Genomic DNA, 7500 nt, shown 5'->3' on the forward strand with positions numbered 1-7500 from the left:
AAGCAGAGCTATTCAACTACCAAGCACATCCACCGATGTTGGATCTGGACTTGGTATTGGATCTGGACTTGGTGTTGGATCTGGACTTGGTATTGGATCTGGACTTGGTGTTGGATCTGGACTTGGTGTTGGATCTGGACTTGGTGTTGGATCTGGACTTGGTATTGGATCTGGACTTGGTGTTGGATCTGGACTTGGTATTGGATCTGGACTTGGTATTGGATCTGGACTTGGTATTGGATCTGGACTTGGTATTGGATCTGGACTTGGTATTGGATCTGGACTTGGTATTGGATCTGGACTTGGTATTGGCAGATACTCTGCATTAAACTGTATTAAGTTACTTGAATCAGGATGACATCCCGACTGACAGGTCATCAGCTTGTCGTTACTGACTGGACTGAAGCTGCACTCTTGATGCAAACTTAAAAAACGTACACACAGACACACACTCATTATTCATACATACAAACACACTCATACAAACACACACGCGCACACACACACTCTCTCTGCGAACAGCTTGAGAAAGTGGCTCCCCTCATTGTCCATATGGCCCGTCATCTTGGGGCCATATGGACTCTAATACATGCCCAGTTTTCACTGTGATGAGCATGAACAACGTTTGTTGAACACATTCACACCCACGGGTGAGTGAGTGAGTGAGTGAGTGAGTGAGTGAGTGATAGGGCTGAGCCCAAACGTTCGAACCTTCGTTCGTCACGTTGGCATTCGAATTCTAAATCAACATTTAAATTTTTTATTTTCAATAAAAAAAAAAAAAATTCTTTTGTGTCTATTCATTCTGTTTAAACCAATGGGGTTTTTCTTCACAGTTGCAGATAAAGATTAGGCTACACTAATATTATAGTATTAAAACTGACAAGTTATATTCATTAAAGAAAGTTGATTTAATGAAAAGAAAATAATCATTTAATCAGATTAATGACTTTATTCAAATTGAGGATTTAGTTTGAGGACATTTATAAAAAATAAATAAAAAAACTTTAATATTATTTTTATTATTAACACTTTGAGTGCCAACGACGAGATTAGTCGTGCTAACTCGCCATGCGTTGAGTGCCAATGACGAGTTTTCTCGTCTTTTAATCGTTATTTCTTTTATTAGAGATATCCATTCATTTTTCATCCATCCAGCCTGGCGTTATCATTGTGAATGGGTCTGAGCTCAAAAAGGGCAAATACCGCCGCCTATTGTCTCCCGGATGGTAATGCACATCATTGGATTGGATTGGATTGGGTGGCCATGTGCATCAGAAAAAAAGTCCGGTCCGGGGTTTTCCCATCTCTGGCATGGAGTATCGTGTTACCAGATTGACTGAGGACCCTCAGAGCAGCGTCGATTATGTGTTTCGGACTATAACGTTGGATCAATAAACGCGATCAATATTTGGAATGGCGATCAGGAATTGGATTAATCTTTTTGCAGAACATCTGATGTGAGGGAAGGACTCTATTTTACCAGTATTGGGTTAATCAGATGTTTTTTTCTCAGCCATCGCAGCGTGTCTGTGTGTGTGTGTGTGTGTGTGTGTGTATGATGTTAGCGCTGACCAGGTCATGGATAATAGATTTTTCAGCCCGCTTCTCTAGCGTGCATGAGGACACATATACTATCGATAATCTAGCGTTTATTTGAAAACGATTCATAAATCTGCCGAAAAATGACAACGTGTTTTGTGTATTCCACTAAAGAGCTATGGTCGCAGAATTTCGCTGGAATTACTAGAACTCTCCAAAACTATACTCGTATTCAAAACGGTATAAAATGGAAATGTACCAATGAAAAAACAATCCATTTCGTACATGTTGACTGCAAGCAAGTCATTGATAAGCGAGGGGTGTTTTAGACCCATAGCCATAATTTAAGATATAGTTTAAGCCTTCGCAAATTTCCCCGACCTCCCATTGACTTCAGTGCTGGCACTCTAGCCCATAATATATGGTCAAAGGGGCGTGGCACTCAATGTGTTAAAAACGAAGGTTCGAACGTCCGTTCGAAAAACCCTGACGAAGTTCGAAGCCCAAAAACAGGCTTCGGGGAAACAGCCCTAGTGAGTGAGTGAGTGTTTTCAAGGACACAGCAAGCACCCACCTTTATGTTGACTTGAGCTCCGTTGGCCAGTAGCAGCTCCTGGCACAGCGCCCCCTGGCGGGAGGAGGAGGCAAAGTGTAGTGCGGTGAAACCCCTCTCATTCACCTGGTGCAGCATGAGAAAGGACAGTTATATAACACACACACACACACACACACACACACACACACACACACACACACGCAGAGTCCTAAACCTCATGGGAACATTATGGGAAATGCACTTACGACTTCTCCAGAGTCAGACAAGAAGATAGATACCAATGTTCCTCTCTGTGCGTTCAGTAGAAAGCTATCCGGCTGCTAGCTACTGTAGCTTAGCACAAAGGCATGGAAGTGGATACGGACCAGCTAGCCTATAGCTTAGCACAAAGGCATGGAAGTGGATACGGACCAGCTAGCCTAGCTGTTGGCCAAAAACATCTCCCCCGGAGTTTTACGCTAGGCTAGTGGTCCGTATCCACTTCCATTCATTTGAAATTTGAAATTAATAAACGTCTACTGAATGCAGAGTGAGGAAAGCTATCTTCTTGTCTGACTCTGGAGAAGACAGTAGGCGCATTTCCCATAATGTTGGTGTGTTCCTTTAAAAGCATTAATATGGGCTTATTGGGACAAAATAAACGATTGCGATATAACGTGTTTTTCTCCATTAGAGAGATCCACCAAGCTTCCCTGGGCCAAACATTTATAAAATCCAATTTACTGATTTTATTTCCGACACGTTACACACGCCTCTTGATTTTAGCATTGGGTCAATTCTTTGATACAAGACCCATTAACTGATACCAGTATCGGGGTTTGAAATGAAGGGCATCCCGATACACATTGTGTCTAACTGGACAGAACAGAACAGATCCAGGGACAGTCCAGGTCTGCTGTGGTGAACAGGGACACAGTGTCTAACTGGACAGAACAGATCCAGGGACAGTCCAGGTCTGCTGTGGTGAACAGGGACACAGTGTCTAACTGGACAGAACAGAACAGATCCAGGGACAGTCCAGGTCTGCTGTGGTGAACAAGGATACAGTGTCTAACTGGACAGAACAGATCCAGGGACTAACTGGTCTTTCACAAAGTGCATTGCCCGTGAGTGGCTATCCGTGAGTAGGGATGGGCATTTTTAAGACAAATCCAGATCGATTGATCGCATGCTATACTCAAGTGATCGTGTATTACTCGTAAAGGGGAAAAAAACGCAAACAAAAAATATTGTTTGAATATATATATATATATATATATATATATCTTTTTTTTAACTTAATTTAGTTTATTCACGTATATGTTTAAGGAAACCAACAAACAGTTATAATCTTACACATACATGTGAAACAAATATGTAAATAAAAAATTCATAAAAATTTATAATTTAAGATCGCTTTTTCTCATAGCTACGAGTAATCGATTAATCCCTATCCGTGAGAGTGGGTGAATTACTGAAAAATAAAAACCTGTTTGTTTGTTCCAGGGTGGCTGTGAAACAAAGTAAGCCCAGTCTGTATCCGTTTCAGTTTTTTTAATAAGCGCTTCTAAGTTTTAATATGCGCTTCTAATAATGTAAAATTGTATGTAATGCGAATCTCCTTGGGGGGCAATTCGGCCTCTGCGTTCGACCCGTCCTAACAGCAGAGCAGTGGACCGCCCACACACAGCGCGGCGCCCCGTGGGACCGACTCTGTGAAGCCAGTAACTTGGGTCAAGGGCGACGGCAGGATTATATCTAGCATGCCTGTCTTTTGATGGTGTATGAGAGAGGGAGGAAACCCACGCAGACAGGGAGAGAACATGCAAACTCCACACAGAAAGGGGCCCCTGCTGGGCCTTGGACCCAGGACCTTCTCAAGTTCAAGTTCCTTTATTAATTGTCATAGTAAAATACTAGGGATGTCCGATATTATCGGCCTACCGATATTATCGGCCGATATAGGCATTAAAATGTGATATCGGAAAATATCGGTATCGGTTTTCAATTTTATTTTTAATTTTTTTTACATTTCTATAACCTTTATTTACCCAGGCAAGCAAGTAAGAACAAATTCTGGTTTTATTTATTGTCAAAAGTATGCATAATGTTGTGTTAATTCCACAACAAGAGATATGTAATGTTAATTACCCTGAAATTATTCAATTTTTTGGGGGGAAACCCTGCATATATCGGTATCGGTTGATATCGGTTGATATCGGTATCGGAAATTAAGAGTTGGACAATATCGGTATATCGGTATCGGTAAAAAGCCAATATCGAACATCCCTATAAAATACAGAATACTTTTTTCTGTATGAGCCCCTGGGAGTGTGCTAGATAAAAAAAAATAGATAAAAAGTATAAAATAGAAAAAGTCAAAAGTACGTAAAATAAAGTGTCCAGTCAATAATATACATATTATATACAATACAGAGTAAAAAGAGTAACAGTGAGGTACCATGCCGAAATGGGATGAGGTACAAACTTAGGGTAAGGTGCAATGAGGTATGAATTGCAGTGCAAATCTCTTTACTAATAAATATAAAGTGTGTTAAAGTGTCTAAAGTGAGTAAAGTGGGTGAGATAACTAAGGTGAGTGTTTGTTTAAAGTGAGTGTGTACATGTGGATGTGTGTGCTGTGAGTGTAGATGATGGGTTGTTGCATAGCGTCAGTGTCATTGAGCATCCTGATGGCCTGGGCCCAGGAGTTCAAAACATTGAATCCCTATTGATTGATTGATTGATTGATTGATTGAAATGTTTAATTAACAGATTGCAGAATGGGTACAGTACAGTACAGCTCAATACACACAATTGTTAACACTTTGGGTGCCATGGGTTAAATTCATTATATACCATAGGTTGCCGGCTCTATTTGTCTATGGAGAAAGTCCCCTTCTTTGCAGGGCTATAACTTTTTAAATTCTATTGCTACATTGCCATTATTAGGGCCCATTCAAAGTCCTATATGTATTGTTCATTGTGTAGCAACGTTAAACTTTTTCATTCACATATTCATAGTAAAGTATGGTCTAATGTATAAGTATGTTTTCATCTCTTTCTGCAGCTTTCTCCAGAACGTGATCTATAGCCCCAAATGCATTATATTGATGATGAAATACAGTTTGATGGCAATCGGGGCGATATAAAAAATTTCAATTGGACGTACTTCTAGAATGATCTACGTATGATCTGATGATGACCGGTATGGGCGGGGGATCGTTTATAATTCCGTGGGCAGCGTTATATCATTCATCTAGTGTGGGTCATATGTTCATCATAACAGTTTATATGGAACACGTTCAACAATAACGCTGAATCTTACCGGATATTCCTCGCGCCGTTGGACGATCAGCGTGGTGTAGACCGTTTTCGATTATGGGATGTTTATCCTGATGAACCATTTCCAGCTTGTATAATACTATATACGTCCAAATCATGTTGTTTTATCGAGTTATTGGCAATGGATCGCTATATATTGTGCCGAGCCAGAGTGCCGGCAGCCAAACCGAGTGCCCGGAAGTAATATGGCCGACCAGCACAACCTCCACAGCACTTCCTGTTTGGCGATTGCGCCGATCGGCCACCAGATGGCGCTCCTGAACCGCCAGAGAGCTCAGTGGGTCCTCCTGGTGGATCTCAGGCCAGCGGAGGGGAAATATGAATCCGATCACAGATTTTTGAAATATTGATATTAAAGACGCCGTTAAAGCGTCCTTCGGCAACTTGAGCATGGCCGGGAATGACGCTGTAAAGCGTTTCCCGGCAGTTAAAGTGTTAAGGGGATGCAGACCAGAGAAAGACTTTCGTCTTGTTTACATCAGGGTCCCCCATTTTCAATTCATAGTGAGTTGAAATGAATGAATACAAATCTGATCCAATCAGATATAGGGATTACAAGTGTTGAACTCCTGATGGCCCTGGGGATAGAAGCTCCTTCTGATTCTTGCTGTGATAAGATAGGATATTTCTTTATTGATCCCCTTGGGGAAATCCGGGCATCATAGGAGCACGGGGGGGAGGGGGGGGGTACAGGTAATAGTAGATAATCTGATCTGAATATAGAAATATGAGATAAATAAACGGTTGTAAACAATAGAATTAACTAAACTCACCTGGTTGACCTTTGCTCCTGCTTCTATCAGTTCATTGACCACCACATCCTGTCCGTTATAACAGGCCACGTGGAGAGGGGTGTTACCGTACGCATTCACCTCATTGATCTGGAGAGAGAGACAGGGGGGAGGGATGGAGAGAGGGATATGAGAGAGAGAGAGAGAGAGAGAGAGAGAGAGAGAGAGAGAGAGAGAGAGAGAGAGAGCGCGGGGTGTGTGTGTGTGTGTGTGTGTGTGTGTGTGTGTGTGTTACCTGGACCCCCAGGCTCAGCAGGTAGTGCGTGTGTGTGTGTGTGTGTGTGTGTGTGTGTGTGGTACCTGGACCCCCAGGCTCAGCAGGTAGTGTGTGTGTGTGTGTGTGTGTGTGTGTGTGTGTGTGTGTGTGTGTGTGTGTGTGTGTGTGTGTGTGTGTGTGTGTGTGTGTGTGTGTGTGTGTGTGTGTGGTACCTGGACCCCCAGGCTCAGCAGGTAGTACACGGTGCTGCTCATGCCACTGGAGGCTGCAGCGTGGAGAGGAGTGTAGGCTGTCTTTACAGTCCACCTCGGCTCCACTAGAGACCAACACCTTCACTACCTCCAGGTGACCTGAGAGAGAGAGGGGGGGGGGGGGGGGCAGAGAGGGGGGGGGGGGGGGGGAGAGAGAGAGAGAGAGAACAGAGAGAGGAGGGGACAGAGATAGAGAGAGGGGGGGAGAGACAGAGATAGAGAGAGGGGGGGAGAGGGGGGAGACAGAGAGAGAGAGAGAGAGAGAGAGAGAGAGAGACGAGAGAGAGGAGAGCAGACGAGAAGAGCAGAGAGAGACGAGAGAGGGGGGGGGGGACAAAGAGAGAGAGGAGAACAGAGAGGGGGGGGCAGAGATAGAGAGAGGGGGGAGAGACAGAGATAGAGAGAGGGGGGGAGAGAGAGAGAGAGAGAGAGGGGGGGACAGAGAGAGATGGAGAGAGAGGGGGGAGAGAGACAGACGGAGATAGAGGGGGGGGGGAGACAGAGAGAGGGGGGAGACAGGGGGGAGAGATAGAGAGAGAGGGGGGGATAGATAGAGAGAGATAGAGAGAGGGGGGGTGAGACAGAGAGGGAGAGATAGAGATGGAGAGAGGGGGGGGGGAGAGATAGAGATAGAGAGAGAGGGGGGGAATAGAGAGAGATAGAGGGGGGGGGTGACAGGGGGGATAGAGAGAGGGGGGGCAGAGAGATATAGAGGGGGGGAGACAGAGAGAGAGATAGAGAGAGGGGGAGATGGAGAGATAGAGACAGAGGGAGAGACAGAGAGACAGAGGGAAACAGGGAGAGAGACAGAGAGCCATT

The 7500-nt window shown here is 44.1% G+C and overlaps 1 pseudogene across 1 annotated transcript in view; it reads right to left on the bottom strand.

The window, feature by feature from the left end:
• Nucleotides 1-388: 388 nt before the first annotated feature.
• The window catches only part of LOC311247618, an 11316-nt pseudogene continuing 4204 nt past the window's right edge, over nt 389-7500 (bottom strand). Inside the window, exons 3-6 of the transcript XR_014621013.1 lie at nt 6643-6780; nt 6196-6303; nt 2117-2221; nt 389-424 (exon numbers count right to left, since the gene is read on the bottom strand). The product of XR_014621013.1 is annotated as an uncharacterized misc_RNA (transcript). The remainder of the gene's footprint in view (nt 425-2116; nt 2222-6195; nt 6304-6642; nt 6781-7500) is intronic.

This window comes from Notolepis coatsorum (assembly GCF_963971535.1).
Source record: "Notolepis coatsorum genome assembly, contig: SCAFFOLD_4226, whole genome shotgun sequence".
Lineage (NCBI taxonomy): Eukaryota > Metazoa > Chordata > Actinopteri > Aulopiformes > Paralepididae > Notolepis > Notolepis coatsorum.